Raw genomic sequence first — 20,382 nt, forward strand, 5'->3', positions numbered from 1 at the left:
AAATCGCGTTAAAAATTAATTTAAAAATATGCGTTTGAGCGTTCAACGAATATGGTTTACTGAGTGGTTTTATTGCAAAAACACTTATGAACAAAATTGAAAATTGTAGTCTTATTTTTTATATAGGTATTTCTGTAAGAAATATTAAATTGGCGGATTTAACGTTGAAACAACTGAATAACCACCACGTATGTAATTTATATTCTAAGCCCATGGATTTTAATAATATTTAAACACAACAAAGGCTAAAACAAAAAGCAGTTCCAATGAAGTACGATTTTACTGAATTACCAGTTGATATGGAACATGTATAGGTACCAATTTCATCTTTAAACGAATTTGAAGACTCCGAGTCACCAAATTTACATGTAAAACACCAACTAAAATTTACAAAAAAAAAAATGTCCAAGAATACCTATGGAGTTTCCTCGTCTTTCAGCTACATTAATACATCACGGTCTCCGCCAATTTTAACTTATGAATTTTCCTCGTCAACAAGTTCAATTACCAAATCATTTATAGATATGTCGTTACCTGCTATTACTCTAGAATGCCGCAAAAACAAAGAAAAAAAAAATTATTTTTCCTAACGATCAAAGCCCAAAAAAGTAAAAACAAAACATCTCGAATACCTCATTCGAAAAAAAATATGTTGTTAGAAAAAAAATTCATCTACTGTAAGTAAATTAGGAAAAAAAATACAAGTTTGTCATATTATATAAAAATAATTTTACATTTTCTATTTCAGGATAAAAATTAATAGCAGATGTGAAAATGCTTCATAAACGTAATTCAAGATAACCCTAGATACTAACTGAAAAAAATGTTGCTATAAATGTATACTTTAAATCACCAGCTACATACAGATTTCTTAGAAATAACCAACTAATACTTTTACCAGGTGGAACTACGATACGTACCTAGTACCTACGTAGGTGGATAGGGAAGTCTGAATTTTTTCCCGGTTTTAATTCACTCTGGTTAGAGCAAATTAAGTTGAATACAATGTCAGAAGATGTGTTTTAATATTTGATGAAATGAAAATAAAATCATTTTTAGAATATTCTAAGTATTTAGATATGGTTGAAGGATTTGAAGATTTAGGACATAAAGGTAGAACGAATGCATTGGCTACGCAGGCCAATGTTGTTCGAAAACTTTATAGTAATTAGAAATTACCATTGGCTTATTTTTTATCAGGTTCATCAATGAGTAGTTCAATATTAAACGATTTAATTGTAGATGTAATCAAAAAATGTACAAAGATAGGTTTTAATATTGTGGCACTCGTTTGTGATCAGGGGTCAAAAACAGGTTCAGCTCTAAAGCAATTAGATTGTTGCAAAGAAAAATCATTTGTTAAAATTAAAGGTAAAACTATTTTTTCAATTTTTGATGTACTTACCAAATATTTTTAAAAATTTTAGAAACAATTTTTTGAAATATAATTTTAAATTTAACGGACAAGAAGTTTCTTTTTCAGATATTTAGTTGGCTTATAATACTGATAAATCAAGTAATACTAGTAGAGCACTAGAGCCCTTTTAAAATTAACTGACAGTCATATGAACCCCAACCCATTTCAAAAAATGAATTGTAAGCTTGCTCTTCGAGTCTTTAGTAATTCGGTAGCAGCTGCAGTTTTAAAAACATGCATTGCTACAGGTCAAATAAAATCAAAAACTGCCATGGCATACGACAAACCCTAAATACTTAACTGTTTAACGAAAGCTAAAAAATGGTGTGCACAGCTGGAGTTAATAAAATCTATAAAACTATAAAAATATATGGTAAAGTTGTCCGTGTTTCGATGCCATGGTATGGAGCATAAACGTATAATGATGGTTTTTACACCACAAAACAATTTAGGATTTAAACATCTTCTTACCAGCCGTTTCCGTTTAAACCAAGATGACATAAAAAATACTTTTTCGGGTTTTCGACAGCTTGGAGGTTTCAACAGAAATCCAACTGCTCGAACTTTTAGAACATAATTTCGGTTTCAAGCAAAACACAATCTAATGAAAGCCACTAATTCCTCAAAAGGTGAAAATGATTTTGACTACAATTTATTTGATTCTATAGTATACAGGACGCTATGACTTCTACACCTTACACCGATACGACCTTAGTTGAATCAGTTTTAGACTCATTTGTATCGTAAAGTAGAAGACAAAATAACATGGGAAACCTGTTCAAATGCATATTTTGCAGGATATTTGGCCAAAAAATGTACCGATCAATTTAAATGCTCTAAATGCGAATGAATAATTTTGAAAAGTGACAATGTTTTGTTTGATGACCAAGAATATTTATTTTTTTACAAACAATTTGAAAGTGCCGATATTGAAAGAAGTAGTCTCAAAAAGCCTTCTGATTTATTTATCAACTTTGTGTCTACAGCACAAAATTGTTTAAAAGATTTTGTAGAACTAAATCTTCATAAAAGAAGATTGTATGCAACCATCCAACTAAAAATAAAAAAAAGAATTGATTTCTGATTTAAATTTTGATTCAAACTGTGATCAACGAATTGATTATATTGTCCAAAAATTAATAATTTCTAAGTTGTTAAGGCATTTTAATTGGGCATCTAAACATTTGAAAGGACGTTCTAGTGTAGATGCAGTGAATATATTAAATATTTTGAAAAATTTCTAAACTTAACATAAGCCTACGTACCTAATTCAACAGTTGACATGTACGTAAATAATAAAATAGTATATATATATATATGTGCGTATTAGTTGTATTAATTGTAATATTTTTTGGTTTTGATCGGTTAGGTTTTCTTTTTTTTTCAGTGTTTGTTATTGCGAATTTCATGATTTTACGATGCATTATTTTTTTTACTTTAAATTTTTAAAAAATAAAAAATATTTACCCATATGGTTAAAATATTTTATCAAAAAAAAAAATATTTAATTTGTACGGTATTGTAAATTGTTGATAGTTATAACTTAAAGATAATATTAATTATTAATATTGTCCTTAGAACTTCTTATGAAGATCTTAATATAAAGGTATTTTTAACACTTTTGCCCGTATTTTATAAAATGTAAAATATTGTATAAGCTTTTAAGTTATTATATTTTTCTATACGACTTTAGCTATTATTATATTTAAAAAATTGTAAAGAAATTTTTTTTTACTACTTCACCAATAATTGTGAGAATTTATAATTATGTAACATTTTCACTTGTTTTATAAAATAAAATTAAGTACTCTCATTGCCCTTTTTATATAACAAATAATAATGTTGTTTTGGATTTTAACTAACTATACTTAATAAAGATAAATCTATAGGTGATTGCATAAATGCATAATTATTATAATACCTATTTTATTCTCTGTCGTCACTTGCTAAAATGTATCGATGTGAATTTTACAATTAATACAAATAATCATAGTTATTAACTTGTTTGTAAATAATCTATTTCAGTAGCACAAGTTTGTTACTTTTTCAACTAACATGTTAGCGGCGCTCTGCATTGACGCATATGCATCGCGCATATGCAAAATCTATAGAATTTGTAGCGATCCTATGGGGATCCATTAGTACCACGGACTAAGATATCTTATTCCGTGATTAGTAATACTCCGCCGGGGTTTAAAACGTCCGCATATCTGGTTGCCGTGTTTTTCCATAGCGTGGGTTATCTATAATAGTATATTTAATCTATGGTATAAGTAAGAAAATACATTTTAATGCAAATATATATAATTAGTACAAAAAAAATAAAATGTAGAAAATTAAAGTTACCTATCTGAGTTAGCATAAGTTAGCACATTTACAAAAATATATAATGATAAACTTGTTAAACATGTTAAAGCAGAACATAAATGAAAAAAATTTAAAAAAACAACATAAGCTAAGTCAGTATTAGTAAGACAATAAATGTTTAAGCAAGTAAATACATAAACAATCAAAAAAAAAAACTATACAAAATGTGTAATTAGATAAACATATCAAAAACGTCATTTTTAAGCTATGTAAAAGAAAATAAGTATTTAGAATGAATAAAGAATAATTAACAAAATATGTAAAAACTGATGATACGTCGATATCAATATGACAATATACTGTACTTAAAGACAGTACATGGCTTACGCAAGACAATACTATCTATAACTAAAAGAAATATATGGAGTTATGTCAATTGTCATTAATAAGTACATTTCAACTTAAAATATTGCTTCCATAGTTGATAAAACTGGAGTTTCGGTGATAGTGTGTGGTTTTTTACAATGCAAATCGCAAATAAAAGTAACACTTAGAATCAATAAGGAGACCTTTACGTGGTTTTGATATATTTTATTAAAAAGTCCTCTTATGGTTTTTAGTTTTTCAAATATATTCTAAAATATTTTCATTTTAGGTTTAACTAAATGTTTATTCTTAGTCATAAAGTGCTCTTTCATTCTTTGATTATCTATCCAATAGGTACCTAATGCATACAACATAATTGACAAACATAGCTTGTTTTTTTTAAATTTAACATATTATACAATAATGAGTACCTACCTACACTTATTTGTAAATCTATAGTTGACACATTTACAGTGGTTTATACTTTGGATATCATGAAATAAAAAAATAGGTTAAAAAATGTTTTTATTTAAATGCCATTTACACAATGGCAGTAATATACACAAAGACGTCTTGAAAATCCTGATGAATATTTTGAAAATTATCATTTGGTAGCTTCCGTATTATAATATAAACGTCATAACCGACTTCCATTATTTATTTTATTAAAATTATATTTTTAAATTATACAATTTGCACACTTAGTTTACTAATTCTTTCCTGAAGTACAAAAAAGTGTTGTCTAAAAAGAATCCACCTAAGTCACCAAATCTTGAGGGTAGAGTGTAGTGAAAAGCGCTGTCCATTCGTACACATGTCCATCATGGTCTGCATTCAGTCGCCGTAGGTAGACTACAATAGATGCGTAACGTAGAAGTAGGTATATGCTCTTTCTTGGTCATGATTATTGCTAGAAAGCCATCGTAAATTAAATGAAAGGCTTTCTGAGCAACAATCAAAATCATTTAGAGCTAACGTCTACAGACTGCAAGTAATTAATCCGAAGAAAAAATTATCCTTTTGGCTATTTGTCTTGAAATCACACAAAATCTGAAACAATAATTATAATGAATTTATCATTTTTCTCACCTACCTATAAAGTATAAAATATGGTCAAAAGATAACTTAACAATACAATTAAGTAATAAATTAATTGTTAGTAAAGTATTTACCTAAAGATTAAAATATTATTATACATTTGCTATATTTTCGATTGGAATATGTAGGAATCTATATAATAGAAAATCATCAGGTGTAAATTTATACAAATACCTGTAAACAAATTTTGAAACGGTTGGTTATAAATAGGTATACCTACTTATGATTAACTTATTTTTTTCTCGTGATATTACATTTACGTGAGTTGCATTATTTCTATTTGCGATATATTTTTTTAAAAATATTTGTTAGAAAATAAAATATACAATCTGTAAATCTGTTTACATTTTACAGTAATCACACCCTTGTGAGCAAGACGAATTAGTGTAGTAAAAATGTAATATATATATTATTGTGAAATAAAATAAAAGTAATGACCTGGCAGTTATACTTTTACTCAATTTTATTAGGTGTCAATACTCTACAACATAATTCCTAATAAAGATTTATTAAAATTTACCCGTGCCGTGTCTTTGGGCATCTAAAATTATTGTGTAAAACGATAACTTTACGGAAAAAAAGTTAAAACTATAATTTTTTAACTTTTACACTTAGGTATGCAATTTTACATTATATCATATAATTTGGAAATGTATATCTTTATATTTAATTGATTCTAATGTTTTAATGTACGAATGCCCGTTTCAATGTCAACATTTTTATCGCTTTACCTAAATGGTAATTACTTTTGTGGATTTGTTGCTCATATTTCAACTATATTTTTCTTACGGTTGCAAATACTAGCCTCACTTATTTGGTGTGCCCGCCCTTATAAAACAAATTTATTTATGTTCTATTCATTATAGACATAATTATATGTGGAATAAAAAGTAAAAAATTGTTATCAAATATACAGCTATGCAAGACACAAATTTAGAGATAACTATTAAGAACTTTGTTTTTTCATTTTAGAGTGACAAAACTAAATACAAGGCTATATTAATTATACCTTATACCAGGGATGGCAAATCCATGGCATGCATGCCTGAGGTGGCACGCGAAAAGATTTTGTGGGCACTCGAAAATTTTTACTATAATACATTATATAATATATAATATTATAGGACCTATAATAACCTAAACTAACCTTTTTATACTAATACATTCATTATACAATCAAATTATAGTATAACAAAATATAATATTTTTAATATTTTTTCCATGGCACGCTCTAAAAAAAAAGGGTATTACTAATTTTGGGCACGCAGTGTTCAAAAGGTTTGCCATCCCTGCCTTATACCTATGATAAGTAGGTGAGTTTGTTTCAAAATTTGAATTTAAGAAGAGTGAATAGAATTTGGGAGGGGAGGGTGTTATATTGTTACTAGTATACCTACCTACTGAAAACATTAAGTGAACATGTGGACGACTTTACTAATACTCCTCATTTTTATTAGAAATATAACGGCGATTAAATAAATTGACAGATTGAGTTTTTTTTAAATGATTTGACAAAAGTTATGTCAAGTTACTTCAATTTAGTTGGTAAGGATGTAATTGATGAAGCTTAAAGACTTTCAGTAATGAATTTGAGTGCTAGGCTTAATATTGAACAAATTCTCGTAACACCGGATTTCAGAAAATATGTGAACTAGCGAAAATTACAGGTAACTAACGGTAATTCATGAAAAGTTAGTTAATTAAAATACTCTGAAATCTGAATAAAGTCACTTATTTTTTAAAAATCACAAAATTGTATAATATTTTTTTTTATACATTTATTAGAATATATACAATCTTTAATGGTGGTTACAATAGACACATGTGTGTATATTGTATACAACAATTTATACAATGGCATGAATTCATGAGGAGAAAAGTCACTTAGCAGTAGCACTGAGATATAATACAAAAATGTTATATACAATTATTTCAAAATATTCAGACAAAATGTCTTGTACCTACTAAAATATCCAGTAAATAAAAATGTAAGGGTTAAATACAAATAAAAAAAACATTTAAAAAGTCCTGTTTAAAAGTACATATAACTACATGTATTTTTTTTAATAATAATATATTTTATTATAATTAATTAATAATTCTGCTACCGCAAAATAAGTAAAACGAAGCTTTTAATAAAAATGTCAACGTACTATCTGCAGCAACTGTGTCATAGATATCTACTATACAACATGCATAACATTTTAATATACCTAATTTATTATTTATAGTATTTGTATAGTTACGTGACATTACAGTTGTGCAGACATGCAATATCTACTGACAGCCTCTATCGTGCCGATTAAAATAAAATAATATTAATTGACAGTTCTATTATGGTTTAATTTGAACTAAAAATTACAATACAATATAATATTTTCATAAATTCATATTATTTAACACAGTGCCATACTATCATAGGTTAACTTAGTACTGCTGTATTATTTGTACACAATTCAATTAACTAGGTACATTAATAATAATTTTAAAAAAACATTGTAAAATAGTATTTATAATTATAATTATATATATTTATTTCCAATGTAACTACTATGTTCGAGATATAAATATGAAATACTAAGATAGGTAGGTACATTTAAATATAAATTAAATTAAACATAAATAAGCTATAACGCACAAAAATCCGATGAAAAACCTGATGTATTGAAAAAATCCGATGTACCTATTGAATGTACGAACATGGATGGAAATATCTACGAGCGTTATACACTTTGAATATTAAGCTATGTACAATATAGGTACATTCTAAATATAATTTACCAATAGCACTCAGTTATTTTCATGTTAATCGATCAATTATTACTCTAAATCATAGCCATTGGTTATTTGAATTTAAAATATGTGAAAATAATATTTCATGTAATCAGTATTTTAGTTATTTAATCTAATTATTAATTTAATTGTATTATTTTTGTCTTTATAGTTAATGTAATTCGCATTATAGTTTTTTTTCATATTGAAATCATCGGACAGGGACTGCTATTTACATTACTTCTCCCGTACACATCATGGCTAGTACATAACCACCTACTACAAATACATATTATATTATTATATATAAATTATTTTTAATAATAATATTATTAATATTACCTATGGGACATCCATTATTATTTATTGTAATTTATTAAATTAATATCATATGCGTATTAACATTTAACACCAACACAACTCACCAGCTTGGAAATATTACGAACATTATGCATTTATGTTAATAGAAAAATGCAATTTGAATACAACACATCTGAGTTTCAAATGCTAAAACAGGGTAAATTACTCTGCAGTTAAGTAATTTCAAGTGTACATACATCGTTATATTTGAGTAGGTCACATACACAAATCATACAATATAGGTATTTGTTGAATTTATAAATAATCATTACTTTTTTAATTACAACAAAAATTATAAGTTACTGTTGTTCATAGTTAATATGTCAGGATTGGAGACTTCTAGCTCTAAACAAACATGCAAACATGATCTAAAAAATAACCACTTTGTACAGAGTATAGTACAATGTGATTTTTGCGATCTATTGACCTAATAGTATATACAGGAACATTGTACACTTCGCAATGTGTAGACATTATTTTAAAACTGTACAGAATGCGATGTATAATAATATGTTAATATGTACTATTTCGGACTTTTTAAGTAACATAATTTATTATATATATATATGTATAATATGCTAGATGCTACAGCTAAAAAGTACGTTATAACTAGTGTATAGGTAGTATAATATGCTAGTTAGGTACTAGTGGTATAATACAGTGGGCACACTGACACAGCTTATAGCTTATTTCCCAGGTTGATGATAAAAAAGGGTAGGTAGGTGTATTATATTATAAAAACCGTAAGTAGGGTTGTGATTTTTTTTTAAAGGGTGAAGTATTTTACTATTCAACAGTAGCAGGAAGTGGAAGTAATATTATGAGGGGTGAAATAGGAACCTACGTATATGTAGTATAATGTATAGGAAGATATAGGTAAAAATACATAGGCTCTGGACCTAACGTTGCTGAAATGGGAATGAAGTGTTTGGAAATAAAAAAAAAATACTTAAATAATTCAAGCTACGTATAATAATTTACAATAGATACGAAATTTATAAAATACTAATGCCGGCCAAATTCAAGACGTGACCTAATCACACACATAAGTCTTAGAGCACAAGTTGTGTTCCCAAGTGGCTAATTTAGGGTGGAAGGGAATCAAATGTTATTGAGCAATAATTTTTAATTTCTAATATTCTTATAAATGTATAAGCCGTCTTTTGTCGAGTACACACAAAAGGATTAGGTACCTAAATCAATATCATATATTATCATTATTAATTATTATACACGCTGTGTAAATGTGTGGAAGTCGGATTCACATCGCACTATTGTATTTTAATTATAATTCTTGATAGTATGTTAGAATATTAGATTATTAGGTCCCCCGTCTAGAAAAATATTGGAAAGCACCACTAGACATGACGACTCTGTTGGTTGAGCGGGGCTAAAAAGTTAAATTACCAAATACTTTAGAAGAAAAATGGTAAGTATTACGTTCTTTGAGTATAATTTTAAAATATGAATCTTTAAAAATTATATTCTGATTATCAGGTAATGGTTATAAACGATAATACTTATGTATGTATACATTAAAAATCACATCAATACGTATATATATTATATCCGATACAGATTGTCACATCACACATTATGTCGTCCAAAATCAGTTTCAATGAACAAGACAAAACATATATAATACGACTAAAAGTGTAAATTTGATCATTTTACTATACGAATACAAACACTGAACAATTGATAGATAATTTATACAAACGATTGACGTGATTTTTGTTTTTGCAAATATGTAGAATTATTTAAATAATTGTAGGTATTTTAAATTATAATAATATGAGTAACAATAAATATTTTAAGACTACCTATTAAATTCATATGTATTTGGAAATAAAATTATTATGTTCAGGTATATGATGAATATAATTATAATTTTGACGAAATTGGATATCTATAAAAACGATTTATCTGCTAATAATTTTAATTATTATCTTATAATTCAAAAAAATCATAGCCAAAACTTTTGATTTAACATAAATAATAATTGTCTATACTCTATACACAAGATGTTCAAAATATTAAGACCAATCATTAATACCACGAACCTAGTCACACCGTTGCCTATGTCGTACGTGGTATTGATTACATATTGACTATTAACTTATCTATACATTATAATACGTAGTTAATAATAATTAACAATAATGATATTATGGTATAATATTTTAAGAACTAATATTATATAATATGTATACATTATAAATATATTTCGCGAAAAATAGTTCAGCCGCCGAATTAATAATAGAAATTTGAACTAATAATTTTAATTTAGTAATAAGTATAATCAGCCATATTATAGGTCTATACGTTTCATTAGGATTGATTTATTTTGTATGGATACAAAATAAAATAGCTATACCTAATTCAATCTCTATAGTCTATATAATATGATTTTAAATACCTACTTGTATTATGGCAATGTCAATAGGCAAATTTAACATACAGTATATTGGAACCTAACCTATATCTATAACTTGAAAAAATACTTAGGTAAGGCCTAAATACCAAATCCAACAGATACAAATGTTTCTGTTCATGGAATTAGTCCTAATAATTGTCCTGTATAGATTTAATATATAAGTAATGTGTATGTATTCTATATTTTGTTATAATTAAATATGTTTTACACGGGGCACTTAGCATCTCTAAGTTACCTATTTGACTTTACATTAAACCAATAAGTCTATGAAAAAAATTGTATTTTTTTTTCAATTCTTCTTAATTGCTTACCTTTTTTTTAGATAATTCAAAATTTGAATTAATAATATCACAAACATGCATAATAGTTTATAGGAATAATATAATATAACGAATTTACTTTATATTTGATTTATTTTGATTATTTAATTATATAATTGTATAGGTACATCTGTAAAGTATTTTTATAGTACCTATAATCATTAAATCTGTGTTAGATAAACTCACTTGAAAGTGAGCGGTTTTGTTGAGTTACCTAGGTATACGCTTTCGCGTATTAACTACCTACTTAAAAGGATCTACTTGTTAGAGTAGAAATACGAGAATGAAAAAATATAGTTAACAGATAGCACAATAACAATACTAACTCACCTATTAAATAAAATAATGCTTTCGTATATCATAATTGTATAAAATAATATTCTACTCAAAAATTGATGGAAAATCATTTTATTTTAAATATATAGTCATATTTTCATAGATTTAATAATATGTTTTTCGCATTTTACACATTAACTGGGGTTAATTTTTTTCATTAACTTAATTATGTTTTTAGGCTACTGCAGTTATGATTGTAACGAGGTTTATTTCTTGGCAAATTAAAATTTTAAGCGACATGACTGACATCGCGGCCCCTACAAAATCACCTACAATTACGGTTATAATTTAAATTTGTACTAACTAAAGTAATGATCACTAACCCGAAATAGGTATATATCGTAACGAATGACATGTCTACAGCCTACTTATATATTATATATTATATTAATATAAAATATATAAGAAGGTAAAAAACGATACAAATAATTAGGTAAAAATAAAAAATATGGAGCAAGTTCCATAAAGTATAGACATAATAACCATAGCTACAGAGTGATATTTGGTTGATTAATAAAATTAATGATAATAATAATGGAAATACTAACAATAATAATACTGTGCGTCCATATTATGATAGTATAATATAAAGGTAATAGATAGGTATTTAAAAAACGAGACGTTCTTAAAATAGATATTCTCTCTCTTCTTATTTATCATATTATTGGAGTTAATAACTTTTTACCACTGTTTGTATATTATATTGTATAACGAGCAATAAATACTTTTATTAAAAAAAAAAAACAAAACAAAAAATCGAAATCGAAATAATGTACAGGTATAGGTAATATTATAGGTATTATTATAGCATAATAATATTATACTTACTTGACATGGCCGTGGAGCGGTTCCGCTGTGCTCATCGTACGGCACTCGAATCCACGGTTTATAAAATAAAGGAACATGACCGAACAATTTTTGAACGTAATAATTAGCAATACCTATTACATACCGAGGTTACTTTGCAGTGTTAAATAAAAATGATAGTATTATGTAAGTGCGCGTCACCGCGGCGGAATGAACGGCGCACACAGGACGATGGCGCGACGGCACGCGAAATGGACAGGCCGCGCCGGCGGTTATACTTTATAAAACAGTGACGGGACACGACAACGACGCCGCGACGGCAGCGGCCCGCAACGAGTCCTCAACCCCTACAGACCCCACCCACCCCCGCGCGTAACGTTGGCGCGCGGTCGTGCGTCCGTCCCGCCGCACCGACGACGGACGAATCGACGTCGCGCCGGCGGAGCGTCCTCGCGCCGATCGTCACCCCTTCCACCGTTCCACTTCGCTGATGCCGCCGCCGACTATGATACCACCCCCACGCCACTGAAAACGTGGCCATACCGCCACCGGCCGTCAAACACTACCTCCCACCGCCGCCACGCTGCCCTGTCCGCCGTGGCGGTGGACCGTGTCGTACAATCGTACGCGTGACTTACCCGCTCTTCCTGCCAGCCGCCCTACCCGCACACGACGTACAACGTGCGCTCAAAATGGCGCGTATATTTCTCTTTCGATCGTATTATTATTATGATTCACTCTTACATTTTACCCGTAACGATATTACAATAATAATAATACGACGTTGACGCATCGCCGACGACAATACAATACAATATAATAAAAAACAAATAATATATATATATATACCTACTCACATTAGAAAGGGCTTCGCGGAAGGGATGTATTATGTACAGACAGACACATATACACACACACACACACATACACAATATGTACAATACCTATATGACATTCGACAACGAATGTAATAATAGTTGGAGAATGATGTTGGATGTCGCATATTACAACAATATACCTATTACCTGCAGTAATAATAATAATAATATACGTATAGTATACTGTGTACCTACACAAGTTAGTAGGTACCTACCTACTTAAGTGTTGAAGTATGCTATGTATATACATATAGGTACAGCGTGGTACGTCGTATTAAAGCATTAAGGTATACACAGTGAAACTTCCTTACAACGAACTTCCATTTAACATCATTTTCTGCTCAACGAATTATGTTTGAGAACCATGCCCTTAATTGTTAATCATGCGTAAATTCTATTTAATGAATTCTTCTATATATTGCGATTGTTTTCTGTTCCCCATACGACTTCGTTACATGGAAGTTTCGCTGTATAATATATTATTGTAGTACCTGCATACCTATAAATAATAGGCGATGCTGTGCGTGCGAACTGCGAGCATTGATTTTGTCCGAGTGTCATACAGCGCCGAAATCAGCGATGGTGCTGGGGTTGCCCTATTACTAAACGTAAGTGCCCTTTTCAGACATAAAGATTTGAAGGAGGCCCCGCCATTTAACTTGCAGCCGGGCCCTTTCATCTGTAGTTGAGGCACTGATATTATATAGGTATTAGGTTCATATATCTGTATAGCAAGCTTTATAAGATTTTAAATGTATGTAAATGCCTACAACGTAAACATTAGGCGATAATATATTATATCTACTAATTATATCTATACGTGTATTATAAACAACTATGGTGGGCAAGCAGGTAAATGGAAAACATAACTACACTTAAGCTAAAAGTCAAGTCAAAATAATAGTGTTTACTTAAATAAATCCATATAGTTAACAAATAATGTAGGTAATATTTAAATCTAAAAGTTTAATATTAACCTGTACTCGACTATCTCGAGGTGACAAGTGATAACTGACTACTCACACGTGACATTTCACACAATATTCTTTAATAATATATCAGACTGCCAGAGAACAGTTTCTAATACTACTACTGTGGTAACTTATAACTAATATGTAGCAAAAATTAGATTCAACTAAGAGCTGTGGATCTGAAATAATAAAGAATCAGCAAATGTTCAACTATAGGAGTTATAGGCTATAGCACTCGATTTATTGCGCATTTCAGTGATATATCTACAGACTTATGCAGTACTTGGCCATGCCGCCATCAAGCCTATACTCTTATGGATACTAATATTATATTCAATAGTAAAAGTAGAAAACAAAAAGAAAAACTTAATTAAAAACTAATTTGGTAGTATATAAAGTTAGAATTATAATAATAACAATTTTGCAGCATCACATTATTAGAATAAAAATATAAAATATTTTGTTTGATATAATATATGTATTTCATTATTACATTGTTATTTTTAATGCATTTAGATGTACCTAATAAGAATAAAAGTTAATATTTAAGTAGACACCAAAGCAATGAAAGTTTAATACCGGTATTATCCCGAAGACAATTTCTTTGCTTGTAGGCACCTATTACCCATTATTTTATGTTATCTTAATAAACTATAATACATTAATACCTACCTAATATAGGTGTACGCGCCCACCGACTGGGCGAAATGACGAAAAAATCTTAATATTAGATCATCTTCATTGAGTGGCTAGCCTATGCAGAGTAAGTACAAAGGAGGTGGCTACTACAAGTACACAATTATAGGTACAATATGTAATATGTTATATGTATATAAATTCTTCGTAAAAGAGGGATTTTATTATATACAGTTCAGCTGCATATTCACCACGTATAGTTACATAATAATAAAATATGTGATAGATTTGTCGCATTTACTCGTCTGACATTTTATTTTTTCATAACATGATATTTGTATACTACAATGCATTCAATCGTGGCAACTATTCGTAACTACCTATGCCAACCCTTATATATTTGCTCCCCTAACGTCTAGCCGTCAAAAATAATTGCCGTATTGCAGTGGATACTTAATTATTGTAATTTGAAATGCCTTAGATATTTCTTATGCTATTATGAGCATATTATCAGGACTTATACAAAATAAACCTATACAATTTTAACTGTTTTGGAAATGTTAAATTTATATAGGTGTGACATGCAATGCATAGTAATATATATTAGCCATTAGGTATATAATAAACATTATATATTTATATTTACATGCAATTGTTTTTATAATACATATGTGTATTTTATATGCTGGGTGCATCTTATATCATTAAGTCGTTGTAGGGGAATGATTTTTTAATAACTACGATAAAGATCTACTTTGATGAGTTGGGCGAAAACTGATAAACAACTAATAAAAAATCTTGTATAAGTTATATAAAAATAGAAGCTTATATTTTAATCTAAGAAAACAACATTTGGAAAAATTGAAAATTTTCAATGAATACTTTAAAAAGACTCTTAATATTTTGAAAATTATATCTCGTATAATTAATAAATGTTGAGTAAAAAAATGTAAATGCTTATAAATATTGGAAGACAATTTCGAAGAAACGCGGTCATGCGATTAGTCAATTTCACGTCAAGAACATCTTGCAATATTCAAAATATTTTGCCTTATAGACTTATAAAGTTTTAATACTGACAAAATATTTCAACGAAAAGTAAAGATTTTAGTTGTTTTGTTGTAATTTAAAAGTATTTATCTTTGTGACAATGTTTTTTCGTATTTTATTAAAAAAAATCGTAGAATACTTGAGCACTCCAAAAAATTATATATTTTAACATTAATGTAGCCTATTTGAACATTTATTACAATATCATGTGTTGTAAGATAATCTAATATAAAATGTATTGTAGAAAATAGTTTTACTTTGACAGTTTAAGCTGTTTCATTTGGCTCCAGAGACATGGTCGGGAGGGGGGGGGGGGGCTAAGTCATAATTTTCAGAAAACTTTCGATATTATAATAGGTTTTTTTTTAATTTTGTTTTTGATAGTACCCTGCAAGTTTTAGAAATAAGGGCTTGGGAGGGGGCCGCGGCCTCTGGGGCTCCCCCTGCACAGTGGTGCAGTAATTGCCTAAGGCTACAGTTATACACAAAAGGGGTTTGACGGATAAAAAATAGGAGCTCTTACCTTCACCCCGTTCACAATTTTTGTAATTTCACTTAAGCCCTACAATACATACCTACTGTATTTTATTTGCAAGTGATCATTATAAAAAAAATTTAAAAAATTAAATATGTATTTATTTGGCTTCCATGATGTGCATTCCATTTCCAGGACTTTTATTAACTAAGTCGAACGAAATATAAAATCAAAATTGAGATAAGTTAAATTATAAACTATTAATTATCAAATTTTCTACCTGAAAAAATAGTACTAGTAGGACAGGCGGCAGGCATCGACATTTAACTTTGGTATCTATGGCGGCGGATTAATTTATCGCTTGTATATTGTCCCGGGTTTTTTTATTTTTATTTTTATACATGATATTGTGTATATTATGTTGTTATACACAACATTTTGTAGTAATTAATTCAATTATTCAAATATTACTAATATTGTATAAGGATATGGTGGCTGGGGTAGCACGACTCATATTATTTTTCTAATTTAAATTAATAATATGCTCATATATATTATGCTTTTTTCCAGGCCTCGGGACCATAGTACTCACTGATAATGATAATGTTTCTGCATTATAGCAATGTATCATGTGCGGTGATTGAGTATAATATAAATACGCTATCTCAAGCTCTAATATCTTTGAGTTTCTACTTGTAAATTTTTTTTTGGTTGAACTGTAATAGGTAAGTATAAATATATAATAGTGGCTTGGTGTAGCGCGGTGTCTATACTCAGTTGCGTATACGTGCTCTGAGTGTGAGCACCGACCGGTGTTGCTAGATCACAGGATTTTCAGCAACATATCCTTGAAACTTATACACAAACATGCGTTACAACCCTACCAACACAAAAACCTCCTAAAAGTATACAAAAACTTCTTACAATACCACCCCACACCCAATGGCCTATGTTACCGCGGGTTCCCCCTAATTAGAAAAAAAAATGTATAATACATTCATTATTTAAATGTATATTCTTTAATATAATATTTAGTATTAATTATGAATTACATAGAATGAGGTAGGTGATATTTACACCGATATATCGAAACATTGAATTGTGTAACACTAACATCATAGATAACCTTTCCAAAGTTGAGTTTAATTATGTATCTTTGACATATAATTTATATATTTCTTATCATTATTATAAATTGTAATAATAAGTAAAACCAATTTAACAATAATATTGTATAGCATTGGTATTTTGTCACTTACTGTCATTCACGAAAAACGTGTAGATACCTATCTATGATGGATATACCAGATTGCACAATAATCACACTATCATACCGTATACGTGTGTGCGTATGTATATTTTATTATATTAGCGTTACACTTCGGGATAATAAGTTTTTGAAAAAATTGAATTTGTCCGTCTCGCTCCATTATTCAATATTGTTCGTAAAACAAACACACTTGAATGTGAAAAATCTCCTCTGGGAATGATTGCATGCACATCATATCTTCGGTGACGGTTGTCGTAGATGATGTGTGGGGGGGGGGTCGACCAGCTGGAGGGTGTGTGTGGTACGCATGTGAGTACGTTCCCGAAACAAAAAGGGATGACGAAATACTGGTTTAAACCCTTTTTATTTTATTTTTTTAGGGTGTCTCACACCACGCTGTTATAGCTATGTATATGTAATATACATCACATTATATTCATGTGGGTAACGAAAAATATAAAAGGGGTTTCTCCACAATACAATATAATATTATATCCTGAAGCTCTTTCCGTTTATATAATTCCTGTTTTACAGATTTTTTTCTCTTTTTTTTGTCGATTCCGGGTAAAACGACAATGTCATGTAGTGTGCGCACTATACCTAATACTATATATATAATAAATATATTTATATACACTTAAACTCGTACAAACACTCATACTGGTATAACAGGGTCAATTAAATGAACATCGCTGTCGTAGTGTACGAGTATAACGCGGGAAAACCGATAAATATATAATGTTATAAGGTGCACCCCTTTTAAGTATAATATGTATATACATATATATATATATAAGTGTATAGGAACATCAAAAACATCAAAACGGTTAGGTATTATATAATATATAACCATAAGGATTCCGCGTTCGTGTACACTCGATCAAATATCATAAAAAAACGTGAAACTCGACTCTTTTCGACGGTATTTTTTCTGTTCAAAATAATTCGTAGTATTTTAGCAGTCCGCCGCATATTTTTACACAGTGAAACATCCAATGGAAAATAAGTTAGCAAAATGTATATTTCTGCGTATGGTTAATACAAATTATAAGGTATATCAAATATGTTCATACCTTATTTCATCCGCTCCGAATATAATATCTTTATGAAATCTGTTTCACTCGAGTTTTCGTATTAAAATTATATAATTAAAATAAATTGTACTCAGTATAAATGACATGTAATAAAATTATACTAATTGCTTAATACATTAATATGCATACATTCAGTATCAGCTTTAGTCATATATTTGCTTGTATATTTGTATACAAATTAAACACTTAGATGATGAAAATGTCTATATTGGGCTCGGAATCATTTATAAACTTAAATAGGTAATAAGATTAATAACATTAATTAGGTAATATTACGTTGTATTAATATTTTTATTTTTAAGGTGAAGCAACCATAATTTATTTATGCATTAAGTATGTGTATGTATTAACGTTTGTATTAAACATTAATAAACGATGGCAGCAGAGGAGTAGAAGTGTTCAAATAGATCCTCCTCTGCTGTCCGTTTAAACGAAAAAAAAAAGAAAAAAAAGGTAATACTACGTTAAGAAGATGTCACAACATTATACAACTGCTGCAAATTTAAAATTTAAAATTTAGTTCACTTTTGGGTTCGTTTGTTCAATAAAATGTATTACCATAGCTGCACAACTTAAAGAAAGCAACATTGTATGAGTTTTGTGGGGAGTGTTTTTTTTTCAATATTTTAATTTTGAAGTGAGTTATGATAACTCATATTGTATTAGACTATTTACATAAATTCATGACATATATGATCATTTTTAAATTGTAATATTGTTTAATATTTTACACTCTTGTATAGATTGCTAACTACTGACATGGTGTGAAGTTATTACCTATTCGCCATTTTTATCCTAACCCATGTATATGTCACTATACATAATAATATATGTTAAAACTCGTAAATATGCATGTGTATACTGTATAATATAAGTTATAAATGGTTATATTAGGAGAACAAAACAATACAATAATTGGTCATTGAAGAATGTTTACTATGTGCTATGCTTACTTTTTATTTACATGAAAATTAATAGTGTAATATTTATTTATATCGTTTAATATCATATCATATATAATGTATAAAGTATAAATTATTATATTTAAATAAAATGCCTATGACGTGTTGTGTTAAAAGTTATTTCATCACAATTGACATGATAAGGTACAAATTACATAATAGTAATGGTTAGGCTTCAAACATTAAATATGTTTATATTTTTCTTGTTTATCCTTTTATACGTGTATAGTACAAAAAACCTTGCTGTCTAGTTTATTGTCTATATCTGTGTTTTAAAATCATTTTGAAATTAAAGTATAGAAAAAAAGCAGATCATGTTCTCACCTTTTTCATATTTTTTCTATAATATGCACTTGTTAGACAAATGTGGAATTGTTCGCTTAATAATAATTAAGATGTAAGCATATTTTAGACTAAAATGAATTTAATTCTGGGTATTACATTAGATTATAAATTAAAATGGGCGTTTCATATCAATAATTTAATCTTAAATTTACGTAAATTTTTTTTTTGAAATGTTAAACGATACTTTAATATAAAAATTAAGAGAATGATTTACATTGCTTTGGTGCAATTTATTTATAGTTATGGAATAATGTTTTGGGGTTGTGCTTACAATACACACCTTAAAAAACTAAAAGTCACAATAAATAGCATTATTAGATTTTTATTGAGCAAACCTAAATCCTTTAATACTAAGCTTATTTTTAATGAACTTAATGTACAATACTTTAATAAAATATTTTTTCTCGTGAATTATTATCTAATATATAAAAAAATCTCATGTCACAATATGAAAAATGTATATTGCCAAACTCTTCCGAAA

Source organism: Myzus persicae, unplaced genomic scaffold (genome assembly GCF_001856785.1).
Source record: "Myzus persicae strain clone G006 unplaced genomic scaffold, MPER_G0061.0, whole genome shotgun sequence".
Taxonomy (NCBI): domain Eukaryota; kingdom Metazoa; phylum Arthropoda; class Insecta; order Hemiptera; family Aphididae; genus Myzus; species Myzus persicae.